Source organism: Schistocerca nitens, chromosome 8 (genome assembly GCF_023898315.1).
Source record: "Schistocerca nitens isolate TAMUIC-IGC-003100 chromosome 8, iqSchNite1.1, whole genome shotgun sequence".
Lineage (NCBI taxonomy): Eukaryota > Metazoa > Arthropoda > Insecta > Orthoptera > Acrididae > Schistocerca > Schistocerca nitens.
In genome coordinates this window covers 282,870,770-282,891,623 of record NC_064621.1, presented here as the reverse complement: position 1 = coordinate 282,891,623, position 20,854 = coordinate 282,870,770, and the positions used below count along the sequence as shown (strand labels likewise).

The window sequence follows — 20,854 nt, the reverse complement described above, 5'->3', positions numbered from 1 at the left end:
ACTAGGATGAAAGCAAGGGCATACCTTTTTCAGAAGGAACACTTCCTGAATAGGGCTGTGCTTTATGATACTAATTCCAACAGATCATTTAAATGTTCTACATTCCTTCTTGTGTTTAGGGCATCACTGCCACTGAGTACTTGAGGTCACATTTTTAATATGTCCAATCTTACCAAATGTCAGGGGCAGGCACAGAATTGTAATTGGATCCTTCTATCACCCACTGGGCTCATCTCGTTAAGTTAACTGAAAACTGTAGAGAAAACCTCAGTTTGCTTGTACATTATTTCCCCCCCTTCTACTATAATCATTGGTGGAGACTTTAATCATCCAACAGTCAACTGGGAAAAGTTAATATTTTGTTAGTTGTTGGCATGATAAGACATCATATGAAACATTACTAAATGCATTTTCTGGAAACGGCCTAGAACAGATAGCTCAGTGTTCCACTATTGGTGGAAATGTACTGGATCAGTGCCAACAAATGAAGTCATGTGCAGAAAAATGGACTAGTGCTCAAATGTAAAAGCTGAGAGATAATTGTTGCCATGTGTTGCTGGCTGCAGGAACTATCAAAATTCATGTTCGTCTCATCCCTAAATATCTCATTAGGGTATTTAGGGGTGAGACCAATGTCAATTTTGATAGTTCCTATACCCAGCAACAGGTGGCAACCCTTATCTCTAAGTTTTTACGTTTGAGATTTAGCCCATTTTTCCGCACATGTCTTCAAATAGACCTGACCTTTTTGAGGATGTCCACACCGAAACTAGTATGAGTGACCATCATGCAGTTGTGGCAGCAATTATTACCAAAATAAAACTAAAACAAGCAGAAGTATTTTCAATAAACTAGATAAAAATCAGTAGTGTCATATCTCAGCGAGGAACTTGAAACTTTCAGCACAGGGCAATAGCATGTAGAAGAACTACAATTCAAGTTTAAAATAATAACTGTCAATGCAGTGGGTAGATCTGTACCCAGTAGACCAGTTCACGATGGGAGGGACCCATCACTGTAAAGAAACCGGTAAAGAAACAGAGACAACTTCATAACCGATGTAAAACAAAGCCTAGGGGGGATTTCATGGTGACTCATGTTACATTTTGAAATCAGTGTTTTTATTATGCTGACTTTTTATCAATCTGTAGACATATATTTTTTTTTGTAAATCATCATTATGTATTATGCTATTCAGGCAAAGATCTTGAATTAATATTTAAACGGGGAAGGGCTGTAAAATTAAAGAACAAGTATGTAATTTATATTGTGATTCACATTACAAATTTGGGACATTCTATTTCTAATGTACATGTTATGTCAAAAATGTGAGACTATTCGGAGTGTGGATCTGGTTTTTATCACAGAAAATACATATTAGGTTGGCATTCAGATGACACAGTTACAGATTTCTAAAAATATTCATACCATGTAAAATATTGTAATATAATGAAAAAGTGTGTGATTCAATGTTATGCGATTCATGTTACTAGTTATTACTTATTGTTGGAAAAACTTTTGCCTGTTAGCAGAGAAATGAAAATGTGACATTATTTACCAAATAAGATAAACTTAACATTAACATTTCACTTTTTAAACACTACGAAAAATTATAAGGGCATGACATCTGGGAAAATAAACTGTAAATTAAGTTAAAAGTCAGATGACTGAAAGTGACCTGTTGCACTGACAACATCAGATGGATTAATTTACTTTATAATTTTGTCCTGTGTGAACAGAATTTCATCACATGTTGCAGGCAATTTCCAATAGTGACCAGCATGCTCCATTGCATATTAGGTAAGAATTTCCAAAAACTGCACATACTTCTTCGGCATAGAATTTGCCATCATGTTCTTCTTTTTACCAGTCTCCAATTTTCACACTTTCTATAGTTTCTTTAGTATGATGATCTGCAGTAGGGAAATTCTTTGGAGACAGCAGATATGTTTGTAGTACTCCTTTCTTGTAGAGAAAGTAGTGAATTCTTTTTATGTGTGGTACTGATGATTCCAAAGAAAATATTTGAGCCAGATTAAGTTTCACATTGGTTTCTTGAATTTCATCAGTAGACATATAAAAAGCTTGCGTAGTAGTGGTACTTGTAGCTGAACAAAAGTTGATGCATCACCTACTGTGAATTTTCACTTTTTTAGTGCATTCCACATTTGCCGTTTCGCAACTGCACCAATTGCTTCTATGGCTTCTTTACTGTGGGATGTAGCAAAAAAGTTCCAATAGATTTCCACATTGTGGTGCAATTGAAGTTGAGATGCAGTAGCAGTAATGTATTTGTTTTTAAATTACGTGGCAGGCCTGTCTGACCAGATTGAAATTACCTTCACATTTTGAGGTACATTTGACAATACCTTGCTAATGTATACAATCACAGTATCATTGGAATGGGTTAACTTGTCTGAAACAACAACAATTGGGTGATGAGAACCAGAATGCCACAGTGATACCATGAAAATACTAACTTGTGTTTGTGCTCAACGTGCACTTTGCACCTCATGTTGATAAACGCAAGTGTAATTTTCAACAAATTCAATATGCAGCGATGCAAACTCCTTAGAATCTTGGCTCAGAACCATTTCCTTTTTCTGATAGTAAGACACAGATTGAGCTCCCTTTGTATAACAGTGGTAGAGCCTTCTTCTACATCTACATCATGTAATACTCTGCAAACCACCATGAGGTGCATGACAGAGGGTACGTCCCCTTTACCAGTTATTAGGTTCTCTTCCTGTTCCATTCATGCATGGAGCATGGGAAGAATGATTGTTTCATTGCCTCTGTGTGTGCAGTAAGTATTCTAATCTTATCCTCACAATCCCTATATGAGTTGTACGTAGGGGGTTTTAGTGTAGTCCTAGACTAATCATTTAAAGCTGATTCTTGAAACTTTGTTAGTAGACTTTCTTGGGATAGTTTACATCTATCTGCAAGAGTCTTCCAGTTCAGTTCCTTCAGTATCTCTGTAACACTCTCCCAAAGATTACACAAACCTGTGACCATTCGTGCTGCCCTTCTCTGTATACGCTCAATATCCCCTGATAGTTCTGTGTGGTAAGGGTCCCACGCACTTGAGCAATATTCTAGAACCAGTCAACGGGTGATTTGTAAACAATCCCCTTTGCAGACTGATTGCACTTCCCAGTATTCCACCAATAAACCGAAGTCCACCACCTGCTTTACCCATGACTGAACGTATGTGATCATTGCGTTTCATATTCCTACAAAGTGTTACACCCAGGTGTTTTTACGAGTTGGCCGATTCTGACAGTGACTCATTGGTATTAATCATACGATACTACATTTTTTTTGTTTTGTTTTGTGAAGTGCAAAATTTTATATTTTTGAACATTTAAAGCAAGTTCCCAATCTCTGCGTTAGGTTGAAATTTTATTAACTTCCAACTGAATATTCATGCAGCTTCTTTCAGATAGTACTTCATTATAGAGAACTGCATCATCTGCAAGAAGTCTGATTTTACTATTAACATTGTGTGCAAGGTCATTAATATACAGTATGAACAGCAAGAGTCCCAACACACTTCCTAGGCACACTCTCAAAATAAAAGTTACTTCTACATCTGAAGATGGCTCTCCATCCATGATAACATGCTGTGTCCTCCCCATCAAAAAGTTACCAATCCAGTCACAAATTTCACTTGATATCCCATATGATCATACTTTTGACAATAAGCGTAGGTGCGATACTGAGTCAAATGCTTTTTGGAAATCAAGAAATACTCCTTCTACCAGGTTGCCTTGATCCAAAGATTCAGTGTCATGTGAGAAAAGTGTGAGTTGTATTTCACATGATTGATGTTTTTGAAATCTATGCTGGATGGCACTGAGAAGGTCATTCTGTTGAAGATACCTCTTTATGTTTGAGCTCAGAATATGTTGTAAGATTCTACAACAAATAGATGTGAAGAATATTGGACGGTAGTTTTGTGGATCGCCGGCCGCTGGTGGCCGAGTGGTTCTGGCGCTACAGTCTGGAACCGCGCGACCGCAACGGTCGCAGGTTCAAATCCTGCCTCGGGCATGGATGTGTGTGTTGTCCTTAGGTTAGTTAGGTTTAAGTAGTTCTAAGTTCTAGGGGACCTATGACCTCAGCAGTTGAGTCCCATAGTGCTCAGAGCCATTTGAACCTTTTTTTTTTTTTTTTTTTTTTTTTTTTTTTTTTTTTTTTTGTGGATCACTTCTGCTACGCTTCTTGTAGGCAGGTGTGACCTGCAATTTTTTCCAAGAACTTGGCACTATTTTTCGTTCTAGGGATCTACGGTATATCTTAGTTAGACGAGGGGCTAACTCAGCTGCAAATTCAGTGTAGCATCTGAAAGGGATTCCATCGGGGCCAGTAGCTTTGTTCACTTTTAATGATTTCAGCTGTTTTTCAACACCGCTTAAGCTAATACTTTTCATTCATCTTTCCAATGATACAAGGATTAAATTGGGGCAGTTCTCCTGGGTGTACCTTTGTAAAGGAACGTTTGAAAATGGAGTTAAGCATTTCAGTTTTTGCTTTGCTACCCTCAAGTTCAGTTCCTGTCTCATGTGCCAGGGACTGGACACTAACTTTAATGCCACTAACAGCCTTTACATACTACGAGAATTTCTTTGAGTTCTGTGAAAGATCATGCAACAGTATTCTGTTAAAGTAGTCATTAAAGGCTTCACTCATTGCTCTCTTCACAGCCAAATGCTTTTCTTTCAGCTTCTGTGGCCCTACGCTTTGTCTTGCACCTTTTATGCAGTAATCTCTGTTTCTTTAGAGTGACTGTATACCATGGAGTTCCCTAACCATTATGAACTGTTCTACTGGGTACATATTTATCAAGTGCTTGGTCAACTATTCTTTTAAACTTGAACCATAGTTCCTCTACATGCACCTGCCCTGTGCTGAAAGTTCCAAGTTCCTCATTCAGATATGACACTACTGATTTTTAATCTAGCATGCTGAACGTATATATTTCTGCTTGTTTTAGTTGTTATTTGTACTTTGGTAATCATTGTTGCCACACCTGCATCATGGTGACTGATACCAGTTTCGCCATCAACCTCAAAGTTGCCATTAGATCCAATATATTTCCATCATGAGTGGGGTTCTTGTTTGACTTTAATAATTTTTGAGCCATTGTCTTCCATCTTCCAAACATGATAAATTCACAATTTCCAGGTCATCAATTTTATAGGCTTCGTTGAAACCTGTACTGATGCTTCTGTTGACTTTTTCTAGCTTCTTGCAGATGCTTCTTCTTAAATTATTCGTATTTTCTTTCACTCTTTAACTTTTCCTTCCTCCTTTTCTGTCATTCTGCTGCTGTTAAGGGCATCCTCTTCATTTAACCTTAAAAAAAATGTAACTGTGGCTCAGATGACATCACTCAATGTTACGCATTTAATTTTCAGTTTTTACAATATTGGTTGAAGTTGGCACTCATGTTACATGAAATTTCATGCTGTTGTATTATAGGTATTTTTATCCTAGCCCTTAATTTACCTACTTCTATCTTATATTGTTTATGCAATACTGTAACTGTTAATAAAGATAATGATATACTAATTCTCACCTGCAAGTGAGTTGAAATGAAGGTCCAGAATCTCCAATAATTCACACTCGCATCAATATGAAAAACATATAGCCTTATAAAGGTGGAATTCCTATGCAGCGTCTGACTCATACGGCCGCCGTTGTGCGTCTGCCGCACTGTACTGCTACAGATGGTGTTAAACGGGACTGTGTCCCTTGTTTGTCAGCTGCATGCGGCTGACGCTACGGCCACGTGCGGCTGTGGCTCAGCCGGTCTGAGAGCAGTCTAGACGCAGCTGCAGAGGAGAACACGACAGCATGTCCGAGGGAAAAGTACTGTTCACGGTGGTGGAAGATGAGAAACTGGTTGAAATGGTTTCTAAATTTTCTTGTATCTACGATGTATAGTTACCAGTATACAAGGACCAAACTGTGAAGAATAATGCTTTGACAGAGATAGCAGAATACGTGGAAAGAGCAAGTAAGAAAAGTATTATATACTTTCTGTTTCTTCATAATGTTTATTACTTGGTTGTCAGGCAAATAAGGGATGTTGTAATAATAATGAAGTGTACAAAAAAATGAATACCAAAACCTGATGTATGTCAGAAAAGTTCAATTTATTGGAATGTGCATACAAATCTTTAAAGATAATTCAGTAATGCTAGGGAGCTCAAAGCCTACTTAGTTCTGCTAACGTGATCACTTTGCCATGGTGTCATCCCTGCACCTACACCGCTGTTGAAGTATTCTGTAAATGAATGTCGCACAGAAAACCCATCAGCATATGCATAACCGACACTCCTTGCTAATGCTTCAAGATTTTCTGTAGGTAGTGGTTCACTTCTGTTTAATTCAAAATGAGCTCGTTATTTTTCTCTAAGGATGCATCTCTATGAAAATTGTGTAAACAGCAAGCAACAATAATCAAATTATCAGTCGTTTCTGGCTTCAGACTGATCGGAGAATAAAATATGCGAAATACTTGACTTAACAGAGCGAAGGCATTTTCAGAAACTCTATGAGCTCGTGAAAGATGGTAGTTAAAAATAGCTTTTTTTGGTCAATACTAGCAACTCGAGGAGAGAAAGGTTTCATCATGTTTGGATGTAATGAAAATGCCTCGTCGCCTACAAAAATATATGGCAGGCAGTTAGCCTGTCTTCTAACTGTAATCTGTTGTGGGTCCCTCAAACAATAAACTGCACCCAGTAGTTGGAAGAAGACAAGAAGGTAGTAGAAGTATCCACAAAAGTACCATTAGTATCTTTGACATCAGTTCGTTGTAGAATCTTAAAACGTATTCTTATGCAGACTGTCCTCCTCATCAATCATGTAAAACCCAAATTGCACTTTCCTCGCATGACAAACTGAAAGCTTTTCATCGAGGCAGTTAAGTGGATGCAGTATTTATTGATTTCCAAAGAGCATTTGGCTCAGTATCACATCTACACCTTGTGTCAAAAGTACGATCACATGAGATATCAAACAAAATTCATGAAGTGGATTGAGGATGTTTTGGTAAAGAGGGCGCAGCATGTTACGTTGGATGGAGAGCAATTGTCAGATGTTGAAGTAACCACGGTTGTGTCCCAGGGAAGTGCTTTGGGACCCATGCTCTTCATGTTGTATACTAATGACCTTGCAGGCAATACTAATATTAACTTCAGGCTTTATGCAGAGGATCAGTTATCTGTATTGAAGTACTGTCTGAAAGAATCTGCGTAAATATTCAGTTATATCTAGATAAGATGTCAAGCTAGTGCAAAGATTGGCAACTTGCTTTAAATGTTCAGATATGTAAAATTGCGCACTTCACAAAATGGAAAAAAAAATGTAGTATCCTATAATATCACTGAGGCACAGTTGAAATCTGCCAACTCATAGACATACCTGGGTGTAACACTTCGTACTGATATAAAATAGAATAACAACATAGGCTCAGTCATGGATAAAGTAAGTGATAGACTTTGGTGTGTGTGTGTGTGTGTGTGTGTGTGTGTGTGTGTGTGTGTGTGTAGAATACTGGGGTATGCAATCAATCTACAAAGGAGATTGCTTACAAATCACTTGCATGACCTATTCTAGAATACTGTTCAAGTGTGTGGGACGTAGAAATTAAAGGGGATATTGAACATATACAGAGGTCACCATGAGTGGTTACAGGTTTGTTTGACCCGCGGGAGCGTGTCACAGTGAGAAACTGAACTGGCAGACTCTTGAAGACAGACATAAACTATCTTGAGAAAATCTACTAACAAGGTTTCAAAAACTGGCTTAAATGATGACTTTAGGAATATAATGCAACCTGCTACATATCACTCACTCAGGGATCATGAGGACAAGTTTAGAATAATTACAGCATGCGCAGAGGCATTCACAGAATCGTTCTTTCTACACCCCATACATGAATGGAATGGGAAGAAACCCTAATAACTGGTACAATGGAATGTACCCTCTGCCATGCATTTCATGGGGTTTGCAGAGTATAGCTGTTGATGTAAATACATGCTTCATCCTGCAATTGTGTTTCATTGCTATTCACATCTTCCCTATTCCAGTGCTAACACTATGGATTATGTATGTATGTAGTTGAAATCAGTAAGACGAATAGTGAGACTGTTGTTAGTGGTTCTCTGTAACTCTCTTTTGTAAAAAGAAATTTGATAAAGTGAAGTATTGGGGTTTACCATGAAATCTGTAATATTACTGTTCAGTGTCATTCTTTACTTCCGTAGTACATATTATGTGATGAATGTAAACATGTCATTCGGTATTTGGCATTCGCATATTATCTAAAACTGGGATTAACATTTGCATTGTTGTGAATAATTTTGATGTGATAGTTGTTACAGCTAGAGTCAGGAAAAAACAGTTTTATTTTATAGCCAAATTAACTGTTCTTTTTTGCCAGAGTGGTTGTTGTTATTTTTCACCAAATTTACTTGCATTTTTTGTCAAATTTACTCGTATTTTTGATCAAATTTAGTGTTATTTTTTGCCGAGATCATTATTTTATTTCCATTTTTGTGTCTTTTTTGCAATATCTAATGTTTTTTGCCAAATTTCATATTATATTTTTGCCAAATGGGTCATTACATGTAAAATCAACAAATGGAAGTATGGTTTTCAACCTGACATTCTTGGATTTATTTGAAATCAAGTATGTATGTACTGTTCATAAATAGTAACACACAACAAGTTTTTTCATGTTCTTCTGGCAAAAGATTATTAAGTAATGAATGCACAAAGGCATAAAAAAATTGAGGTTTTGACTCTTGGAGCAACTTGGATTTGTTCATAACTTGTGTTTTAAATTGAGTAAAATATATATAGTGGGTGGCGAGGGGCAACTGTGAAATCTTGAATGGGAGCCCCCATTTTTTATTGCAGATTATAATTCTATGGCAAAATCTACATATGTTTTGTCTGAAGCATTTTCTTTGTTTCGCCATCTTTAGAGGAATAGAAATGAGTGCACAATTGTAGTTTACTACATACTACTCAATGGTCCTTAAATGTCCATGCTGCGAGGGTAGGACAGGCCAGTACTTAATAACTTCTAATTGGAAACACTATTCACAATGTTGTATCCTCCAACTCGACATGCCACTGTGGCTGTGTGGTGAACTACAACATATCATAAAAGGCAATACACTGCAGCTGGAGCCCACATATCGTGTATTTGTAGAAGAGATAGTGGCTCCAGACATTACAATACTTGTACAGTGTTTATTGCCTTCACATTTACGTATCGTTTGGAGAACAGACACGCAAGTGGATGATGAATGTTGCTACCACAGAAGAAAAAATTGAAATGATCATAATTTATGGAGAATGTAGGAGAAATGTTGTGGCTGCTGTTGCTTTTGTAGTGGCACCACCATTTAGGATAGGGAAAGTTAGCTTTATGTAATATTCCGAGATCAAGTCACAGCCAGGTGCGGGCCGGATTGCAGTGAGTTACGCATACCAGCAGTTGCGAAGGCAAATAGAGCCCACAGGGGCATAGAATTGCCGGAGAGGGTGCACACAACAGTTTCCATGGCGCAAGTTATAGGCAGAAGAGGGCCTCTGGCCAACCTAAGTGTTATGCAAACCTGACGCGAAGCTTCGTCGAAACTCAGCAGGCCGGCCAAGGCCGGCACAACACAGCGTTACATTGCACAGGCCGCTGTGGTGCTTCCTCAGCATTGCGGGGTCCTGTGACACAGACCAAGGTGAAAGGAGCACTGAAGTGGAAACAAATAAATCATTTGAAAAGTTTTCGCCAAGTCTTAATACGGCACCTCCTGGCACCCATCAGTTACATTTGTTGTCAGTAAGTGTTAGTGTATTTAGGGCAGTAAGATTTTTTTTTCCGTTGCATTTGATTACTTTTGTATTGGTTTATGGTGATACTGAGTTTAATGATACGGAGCTGTAGGCAGTCAGATTATTCTTGTACTTAATCGTTTTGTTTCGGGACTAACTGGGAACGAAAGCAACACAGTGGCAGAGTCAAGGACGCAAGGTGCGTCGGAACCAGAAACAGTGCGGATTTTGTTGGAAAAAGTAGCACAATTGACAGCAGACAATACACAGTTGAGAAATGAATTAACATCTAGAACCGCATCTGATCAGTCGTTGCCTAGGGTGCAGGAGATTGATCCAGCTGCTGTGAGTCTGATTATTCTGTTTTCTGGCAAGGTATCTGAGGATGTGCGTTCATTTGTGGAGGACTTGGAGACTTCAGTGGTGATGAATGGTTGGTCTGATGAGCAGTTGTTTCATATAGCCAAGATTAGATTAACGGGTGAAGTGAAAATATATGTAAGGTGTTCTGAGGCCTTAAGGAAGGCAGGACAGTTTAAACAGTTCAAGGAAGGGCTTTTACAAAGGTACAAGAAACAGAATAGTGCTCGGTACTTTAGGGAGAGGTTCAGTACAATGACAAAGAGACAAGGGGAGAAGGTGGAGAAATTTGTGGACGGGATAAGGGAAATTAATGAGCATACTTACGAGTTGTGTCAGAGCGATGAAGCGAGTAGTGTTCTGTTGCAGGAGGCCGAGCAAAGGGCACTTGATGTATTTTTGAGAGGGTTACTGGTGCATATGTCACGGAAGGTGCGTGAAGGGACTCTGAAAGATTTGTATTCGGCCATTCAGCTGGCAATTCAATGTGAGGAAATAGATGTGTCAACAGGGGTATGCGAGAGGCAAACAGTATTGGCAGTGGGTATAAAATGTTATAAGTGTTGTTGTATGTGACATGTGCAGAGGCAATGTACCCATTCACCGAGGAATAGAGGAAGGGGTGGAAATCAGCAGTGTGGAGGATGGAGAAATGGAGATAGGAGAGGTGGACAAGCATTAAAGGGCAGAGGGGGCTCATGACCCACCTGAGGGAGCTCCCGTTTAATTTCAATGCTACAAATATGTATGCAGAGGTGAAATGTTCACTGGTAGGATCCATAGGAACTAAAAAGTTTAAGATTTTGTTGGACACAGGGGCACAGGTGTCAGTGGCTACAAAGAATATAATGGGATGAAGGAAATTAGACCCAACACATTATAGGTTGCATGGAGTGGGGGATAAGGAGGTCATGCCTTTGTGGTCGGTTACAGTTGACGGGGGTCAGTGACAGTTGACTTTCACATAAGGAAAGTCTGATTTAATGCATGCATGGAGGTGGTACCATGGGTAAGCGAGGGCTATGACATGATCCTAGGTGTAGATTTCTTGCATCGACATCATGCCAAAATTGATGTTGGACAACGAACTGTGGAACTTGGTGGAATGTTATTTTCGCTAGGGGAAACTGTTGTCAATGCAGAGCTGTCGCGAGGGGCGTTCAGCGTAATGAACAAAGCAATTGAACCACGTATATTAGCATTAAGTCTTAATTCGCATGAGTGTGCATCTAGTGGCACCGGGAAGTCACTTTGGGTAAGTGTGGAGTCAAATCTACCTGTGGGTACAGTATGTGTTATTGAACGATTGAAGGATAATGAAGTTTTGGGTCCACTGGGTTGTTTTGTGAAACGTAGTGTTGTGCGCGTACAGGAGGGGAACAGTGGGTGAATAGTTCCCGTAAACATGGGTAGTTTTAGCGCTGTAGATGCGAATTTGAGGAAAGGAGTTTTAGTATCAAATTTGGATGTGCCAGATGACGAAGACTGATGTTCGAGAGGTAGGTGAAATGATCAACCACAAACTGCCAATAGAACTACATTGCGTGACAAAGTTAAGCATTTGAAAGGAGGAGAAAGAGAGCATATGGAAGAATATTTGTGGGGATTTAAGGATTTGTTTTTTCCACAAGGGCCATTACCAGCAACTCCATTAGTTCAACATAGGATACCAACAGGGAATGAAGCACTTGTTTACCGTAAACCATACAGAATACCGAGATACTTGCAGCCGATTGTGGAGGATTTCATTGATCAGCAGCTTGCGGACAGTATTATAGAGCATAGTAATACACTCCTGGAAATGGAAAAAAGAACACATTGACACCGGTGTGTCAGACCCACCATACTTGCTCCGGACACTGCGAGAGGGCTGTACAAGCAATGATCACACGCACGGCACAATGGACACACCAGGAACCGCGGTGTTGGCCGTTGAATGGCGCTAGCTGCGCAGCATTTGTGCACCGCTGCCGTCAGTGTCAGCCAGTTTGCCGTGGCATATGGAGCTCCATCGCAGTCTTTAACACTGGTAGCATGCCGCGACAGCGTGGACGTGAACCGTATGTGCAGTTGACGGACTTTGAGCGAGGGCGTGTAGTGGGCATGAGGGAGGCCGGGTGGACGTACCGCCGAATTGCTCAACACGTGGGGCGTGAGGTCTCCACAGTACATCAATGTTGTCGCCAGTGGTCGGCGGAAGGTGCACGTGCCCGTCGACCTGGGACCGGACCGCAGCGACGCACGGATGCACGCCAAGACCGTAGGATCCTACGCAGTGCCGTAGGGGACCGCACCGCCACTTCCCAGCAAATTAGGGACACTGTTGCTCCTGGGGTATCGGCGAGGACCATTCGCAACCGTCTCCATGAAGCTGGGCTACGGTCCCGCACACCGTTAGGCCGTCTTCCGCTCACGCCCCAACATCGTGCAGCCCGCCTCCAGTGGTGTCGCGACAGGCGTGAATGGAGGGACGAATGGAGACGTGTCGTCTTCAGCGATGAGAGTCGCTTCTGCCTTGGTGCCAATGATGGTCGTATGCGTGTTTGGCGCCGGGCAGGTGAGCGCCACAATCAGGACTGCATACGACCGAGGCACACAGGGCCAACACCCGGCATCATGGTGTGGGGAGCGATCTCCTACACTGGCCGTACACCACTGGTTATCGTCGAGGGGACACTGAATAGTGCACAGTACATCCAAACCGTCATCGAACCCATCGTTCTACCATTCCTAGACCGGCAAGGGAACTTGCTGTACCAACAGGACAATGCACGTCCGCATGTATCCCGTGCCACCCAACGTGCTCTAGAAGGTGTAAGTCAACTACCCTGGCCAGCAAGATCGCCGGATCTGTCCCCCATTGAGCATGTTTGGGACTGGATGAAGCGTCGTCTCACGCGGTCTGCACGTCCAGCACAAACGCTGGTCCAACTGAGGCGCCAGGTGGAAATGGCATGGCAAGCCGTTCCACAGGACTACATCCAGCATCTCTACGATCGTCTCCATGGGAGAATAGCAGCCTGCATTGCTGCGAAAGGTGGATATACACTGTACTAGTGCCGACATTGTGCATGCTCTGTTGCCTGTGTCTATGTGCCTGTGGTTCTGTCAGTGTGATCATGTGATGTATCTGACCCCAGGAATGTGTCAATAAAGTTTCCCCTTCCTGGGACAATGAATTCACGGTGTTCTTATTTCAATTTCCAGGAGTGTAGTTGTTGGGAAGTGGGCATTGTTGTTGTGCCTAAAAAATCTACGGATGCAACTAAGTAATAAAGCTTCTGTTGTGACTACCGATACCTCAATAATAAGACAGTAATGGACACATATCCCATTCCAAACATATTGTATGCGCACACAATGCAAAAGTCTATACAAATACTGGTTTGTCTCCATATGAGGTAGTGTACGGGCGAAAAATGCCATCACCATTTGATTTAGTGAAGCTACAGAAAGGAAGGACTGATGAATCTGTATGTCAATTCGCAAGAACAATTCGGGATGTTTGGAAATGGGTACAAAAGGCAAATACAAAGGCTTTGGAAAGGCAGGAAGACACAGTAAAGGGAAATGAAGTTTACCGCAGTATAAAGTGGGGCAACGGGTAATGCTGTCCAGCCCCTATACGCAAAAAGAAGTTCCTCACGAGGTATCAAGGGCGATACCAAGTTGTTGAAACCACATCTCCCATTCATGTTAGCCGGCCGAAGTGGCCGTGCGGTTAAAGGCGCTGCAGTCTGGAACCGCAGGACCGCTACGGTCGCAGGTTCGAATCCTGCCTCGGGCATGGATGTTTGTGATGTCCTTAGGTTAGTTAGGTTTAACTAGTTCTAAGTTCTAGGGGACTAATGACCTCAGAAGTTGAGTCCCATAGTGCTCAGAGCCATTTTTGAACCATTAATGTTAAGCTTCAGCTGCCAACTAAAACGACGATAGTACACATTGGGCGGTTACAGCCATTTAAGGGTTGCCCGGATGTGATTCCAGGTGTGTCACAGGAAGAAAGAGAGAGTGAAGAGAGGCGCTAAGCACAGAGAAAACCAGGAAGATAGAGTACAGCATGAAGTACCGTATGCTTTGCAATCTAGAAAGTAGTAAGAGTATTTGTAGTTGTTGTTGTTTTTCTGGTTATGTATCATTGGGTTTGCATAGATTAATTAGGCATTGTATTTTATATGTGTTTTCGAGTATTGTGAGCCTACTAGAGGCAGCAGTCTTTTTGAAGAGGAAGGAAGGGTGATGGTGATCTCTGTCCTCTGGTCACTGAAAAGGGAAGTGTAACGTCTGACGTATGTGGAGTGTTGTTGGAGGAGAAATCAAACTCAGTTCTGGAGAAATAAATGCATCGGAGTAAATTTTGTGGCAAAACCGTAATAAATATGTGTTGAATGATGTCAGAGTCGTACGATTTCTTGTTTAAATTTTTAGTTATTGACAGTGCTGGGTAAGGAAAGTCGTATTTATTGCACCAGTTCATATAATGTAAATTTAAGGATGAAAGTAGTCACACAATCGGTGTTGAGTTTGGATCAAAAATAGTGAATGTTGGAGGAAAATCTGTGGAGCTACAAATACGGACACATGCACAGTGCAGTTATTTTTAGCTAGGGGGAAAGGAACAGATGTCCAAGGGACATCATGGAGCCAAAATTGAGCTTGCAACGGGCCGGGATGCATTGGATCTTCTTCACCTACGAGAATTTGGTAGTAGTAGCAAGTGGTTTTGTGTGGGGAGTATTTGCAGAAGCGAAACGAATAGATCTCGAGGGGAGCGGAATTTTAATCAATGGAACTAGGTGTAACGTAATAGGACCAACATTCCATCTGCCAGTGTCAATTTCAGGAGTCACGCAATTGAATGTTACGCAGCCAGAGCTGTACTGGCCAGAAACCACTTTAGAGTTTTTGCCAAGACAGAATCTGACCTTGTTAAATCAAACTCTGGAGCCAGTTCTGTTGAGTTCCATAAACCAGTTCATTTTAGATGTCACACATTATAGGGAAATAATGATCATTTTGAGCACCTCTGTGCCAAGTGTCATCGCAGCCTTAACTTTGTTATGTGTTGTTTTCTTTCTGATCAGGCGGAGAGCCAATTCCCAGAGTGATCGAGGGTGGTCTAAGTCCCAGTAGATTGAATACCAAGGGCGTAGGTAAGGGGTTGAACAAGCATTCAGCGGAGTGGCATTAATTAAGGATATGTTTATGTTTCCCCCCTCATGTCATGTTCTTAGGAGTACTGGACCATGTCTAAGTTTTTTAGTAGTAAGGAAACTTGCCATAGGTGCCAACCCAAACAAGTTAAGAGTTAGTTAAGGGTCGACCCGGGGACTGGGTTTTTCCGAAGAGGGGAATAATGAAGCGGCACTACCGTTTAGGATAGGGAAAGTTAGTTTTGTGTGATATTCCCAGCTCAAGTCACAGCCAGATGCCGGCTGGATTGCAGTGAGTTATGCATACCAGCAGTTGCAAAGGCAAATAGAGGCCACATGAGTGTAGAACTGCCGGAGAGGGCACACACAGCAGTTTAGATGGCGCAAGTTACAGGCTGAAGAGGGCTACTGGCCAACCTAAGTGTTACGCGTACGTGACCCAAGATCCGGTCGGTCGCAGAGGGTGGGCTTACTGGTAGTTGGGAGCTCCAACATGAGGCGCGTAATGGGGCCCCTTAGGGATATGGCTGCAAGAGAGGGGAAGAAAACCAATGTGCACTCCGTGTGCTTACTGGGCGGGGGGGTCATTCCAGATGTGGAAAGGGTCCTTCTGGATGCCATGAAGGGTACAGGGTGCACCCATCTGCAGGTGGTCGCTCATGTTGGGACCAATGATGTGTGTCGCTATGGATCGGAGGAAATCCTCTCTGGCTTCTGGCCAGTGAAGACTGCCAGTCTCACTAGTGGGATGAAAGCAGAGCTCACCATCTGCAGCATCGTCGACAGGACTGACTGCGGACATTTGGTACAGAGCCGAGTGGAGGGTGTGAATCAGAGGCTGAGACGGTTCTGCGACTGTGTGGGCTGCAGATTCCTCGACTTGAGCCATTGGGTGGTGGGGTTTCGGGTTCCGCTGGATAGGTCAGGAGTCCACTACACACAGCAGGTGGCTACATGGGTAGCTGGGGTTGTGTGGCATGGAATGGGCAGTTTTTTAGGTTAGATGGCCTCGGGCAAGTACAGAAAGGGCAACAGCCTCAAAGGATGCAGGGCAAAGTCGGACATGCGGGGACCAAGCAGCAATCGGTATTGTAATTGTAAACTGTTGTAACTGCGACCAGGACGGACGCGGGGTTTAAATGATGGAAAGCGCGGCGGGAGCCGCGGAGAGGCCCGCGAACATCAACACAAGTGGAGAGGACAGAACGAACAACAACAAGATCGAACAGCAGAGTCACAACGAAACCTAACTAACACGTCCAACGTACGCAGAACAAGAAAGTAAGTAAGCTGTCTAATGTGAGGCGATGTGTCCACAGACGAACGCGAGATGAGACTGGCTGGATGGGCGAGAGGCAGGTGCTTAAGTACTCTATCAGGGGCACCGCTGTTGGCCGCTGGAACCACGTGTTCCACTGTGGCGCCCTCACACTAAAAGCGGGCCAGGAGGCGTGCGCCGCCACAGCTTACGGCATGATGGTGCTGAGACCTCTAGGGTTCTTCGATGTCCATGACTTCTGGCGCGGATTCAATTTCTTTGGTGCGCGGTACTAGATAAACTGTCGAAGCTGCGTTGGTAAAGTACCGGAACTTCAAGCGCTGATAGAAAGCACCGAAGCTGAAATCGTTATAGGTACGGAAAGCTGGCTGAAGCCAGAGATAAAGTCTTCCGAAATTTTTACAAAGGCACAGACGGTGTGTAGAAAGGATAGATTGCATGCAACCGTTGGTGGCGTGTTTGTCACTGGTAGTAGTAGTTTATTCTGTAGTGAAATAGAAGTGGACAGTTCCTGTGAATTATTATGGGTGGAGGTTATACTCAGCAACTGAGCTAGATTAATAACTGGCTCCTATTAACGACCTCCTGACTCATCGGCATTAGTGGCAGAACAACTGAGAGAAAATCTGGAATACATGTCACATAAATTTCCTCAGAATGTTATAGTCTTAGGTGGAGATTTCAGTTTACCAGATATAGACTGGGACACTCAGATATTTAGGACAGGTGGTAGGGACAGAGCATCGAGTGCACTATCTGAAAATTACCTCGAGCAATTAAACAGAGAACCAACTCGTGGAGATAACATCTTGGACCTACTGATAACAAACAGACCTGAATTTTTCGACTCTGTAAGCGCAGAACAGGGAATCAGTGATCATAAGGCCGTTGCAGCATCTCTGAATATGGAGGTAAATAGGAATGTAGAAAAAGGGAGGAGGGTATATCTGTTTAGCAAGAGTAATAGGAGGCAGATTTCAGCCTACCTAACAGATCAAAACGAAAATTTCTGTTCCGACACTGACAGTGTTGAGTGTTTATGGATAAAGTTCAAGGCAATCGTAAAATGCGTTTTAGACAGGTATGTGCCAAGTAAAACTGTAAGTGACGGGAAAAACCCACCGTGGTTCAACAACAAAGTTAGGAAACTACTGCGAAGGCAAAGAGAGCTTCACTGCAAATTTAAATGCAGCCAAAACCACTCAGACAAACAGAAGCTAAACCATGTGAAAGTTAGCGTAAGGAGGACTATGTGTGAAGCGATCAGTGAATTCGAAAGTACAATTCTATGTACCAACTTGACAGAAAATCCTAGGAAGTTCTGGTCTTATGTTAAATCAGTAAGTGGATCGAAACAGCATATCCAAACACTCTGGGATGATAATGGCATTGAAACAGAGGATGACCCGCATAAAGCTGAAATACTAAACACCTTTTTTCAAAGCTGTTTCACAGAGGAAGACCACACAGCAGTTCCTTCTCTAAATCCTCGCATGAACGAAAAAATGGCCGACATAGAAATAAGTGTCCAAGGAATAGAAAAGCAACTGAAATCACTCAACAGAGGAAAGTCCACTGGACCTGATGGGATATCAATTCGATTCTACACAGAGTACACGAAAGAATTTGCCCCCCTTCTAACAGCCGTGTACCGCAAGTCTCTAGAGGAACGGAAGGTTCCAAATGATTGGAAAGAGGACAGGTAGTTCCAGTTTTCAAGAAGGGTCGTCGAGCAGATGTGCAAAACTATAGGCCTATATCTCTGACATCGATCTGTTGTAGAATTTTAGAACATGTTTTTTGCTCATGTATCATGTCATTTCTGGAAACCCAGAATCTACTCTGTAGGAATCAACATGGATTTTGGAAACTCACTATATTTGTTCATGAGGCCCAGAGAATGTTAGATACAGGCTCCCAGGTAGATGCCATTTTCCTTGACTTCCGGAAGGAATTCGATACAGTTCCACACTGTTGCGTGATAAACAAAGTAAGAACCTACGGAATATCAGACCAGCTGTGTGGCTGGATTGAAGAGTTTTTAGCAAGCAGAACACAGCATGTTATTCTCAATGGAGAGACGTCTACAGACGTTAAAGTAACCTCTGGCGTGCCATAGGGGAGTTTTATGGGACCATTGCTTTTCACAATATATATAAATGACGTAGTAAATAGTGTCGGAAGTTCCATGTGGCTTTTCGCAGATGGTGCTGTAGTATACAGAGAAGTTGCAGCATTAGAAAATTGCAGCGAAATGCTGGAAGATCTGCAGCGTATAGGCACTTGATGCAGGGTGTGGCAACTGACCCTTAACTTAGACAAATGTAATGTATTGCGAATACATAGAAAGAAGGATCCTTTATTATATGATTATATGATAGCAGAACAAACACTGGTAGCAGTTACTTCTGTAAAATATCTGGGAGTATGTGTACAGAACGATTTGAAGTGGAATGATCATAGAAAATTAATTGTTGGTAAGGCGGGTGCCAGGTTGAGATTCATTGGGAGAGTCCTTAGAAAATGTAGTCCATCAAAAAGGAGGTGGCTTACAAAACACTTGTTTGACCTATACTTGAGTATTGCTCATCAGTGTGGGGTCCGTACCAGGTTGGGTTGACAGAGGAGATAGAGAAGATCCAAAGAAGAGTGGCGCGTTTCATCACGGGGTTATTTGGTAAGTGTGATAGTGTTACAGAGATGTTTAGCAAACTCAAGTGGCAGACTCTGCAAGAGAGGCGCTCTGCTTCGGGGTGTAGCTTGCTGTCCAGGTTTCGAGAGGGTGCGCTTCTGGATGAGGTATCGAATATATTACTTCCCCCTACTTATACCTCCTTGTGGAGATCACTAATGTAAAATTAGAGAGATTTGATCGTGCACGGAGGCTTTCCGGCAGTCGTTCTTCCCGCGAACCATACGCGACTGAAACAGGAAAGGGAGGTAATGACAGTGGCACGTAAAGTGCCCTCCGCCACAACTGTTGGATGGCTTGCGGAATATAAATGTAGATGTGGATGTAGACGCGAAGCTGCGTGCTTGACAAAACAGAGGCACACAGCCGAGTATAAATAGGTGCCATTTTCTAATGAGATTCATCCAAGTGTGGCAGCTCTCCTGGACGGTGGGGCGTGTCACACCACCGGGCGACAGGTAGCAACAGATGGGGAACCAGTGTTATAGTCCATGGCGGGTCGTTGGTTCGACCCTCTGTGGCCGACGCGGGGTCCGCAGCCAGCTAGGGCGGGCCACTCTTCAGCTCGCTACCGCGGGCAGTCGTCTTGGCTCCCAACACACGCCGAAGACTTCCGAGGCGAGGGCCGCAGGTTCAGATGCCGAATCGTGCGAAGTCATTGCCGCCGCATTCTCAGCTATGCCAGTGAGAATGATGCAGCAGTGGGGCCGGTCTACAGCTCCCGGTGGAGCAGCGCCAAGTCAACGGGGACGGTGGCCGCTGAGTCGGCTGCTGGCACAGCCATCCTGACATTGTTGGAACTCAGTGAGCCGGCCAAGGCCGGCACGACATACCGTTGCGTTGCACAGGCTGCTGGGGTGTTTCCTCAGCATTGTGGGGCCCTGTGACACAGACCAAGGTGAATGGAGCACTGAAGTGGAAACAAATAAATCACATTTGGTATCTTCCCGTTACATTTGGTCATCCTGATACATTCGTTGGCAGAAGCTGCCACAACACTTTGGATGCCGAGCATTTTCCAGAGAATGCTTGCTCTCGTTTGTTCTTTTACAGGGTTGTGAACACTTTTATGTCTGATGGCAGTGTACAGACCGACAAAAGGAAAAGCATATATGTTACAGTTGACAGTCAGCGTCTTTGGTCAGTTAACGTGTGTTATGACATTAGGAGGAACAAACTAACTGGTCCATATGGTATCGATGGCATGTTGAATGGATGCAAATGTTGAACTACTACTGCAGGATGTTGCCCTGAATACCCAACAGAGCGTGTTTTAGAATGGTGGTTGCTCAGCCCATGATGCAATTGAAGCAAGGGAGGTATTAGACCATGTTTACACTGGTTGGTTGGTCGGCAAAGGTAGCCCTGTTAATTGGTCTGCTAGGTTACCGGATTTGACGTTGCCATATTTCTTTCTGTGGGGATATTTAAACGATGAGGTGTACCAGCAAGTTCCAATGGGCTGTAAAGACATGGTCGACAGCATTGAAAATGTTTGTGCTGACATTCCCA

The 20,854-nt window shown here is 42.7% G+C and overlaps 1 protein-coding gene across 3 annotated transcripts in view; it reads left to right on the top strand.

Annotated features, from left to right (window-relative positions):
• LOC126198941 (protein arginine N-methyltransferase 1) overlaps positions 1-20,854 on the top strand; it is a 112,318-nt gene that overhangs the window by 16,165 nt on the left and 75,299 nt on the right. The gene's annotated exons all lie outside the window — the stretch shown is intronic.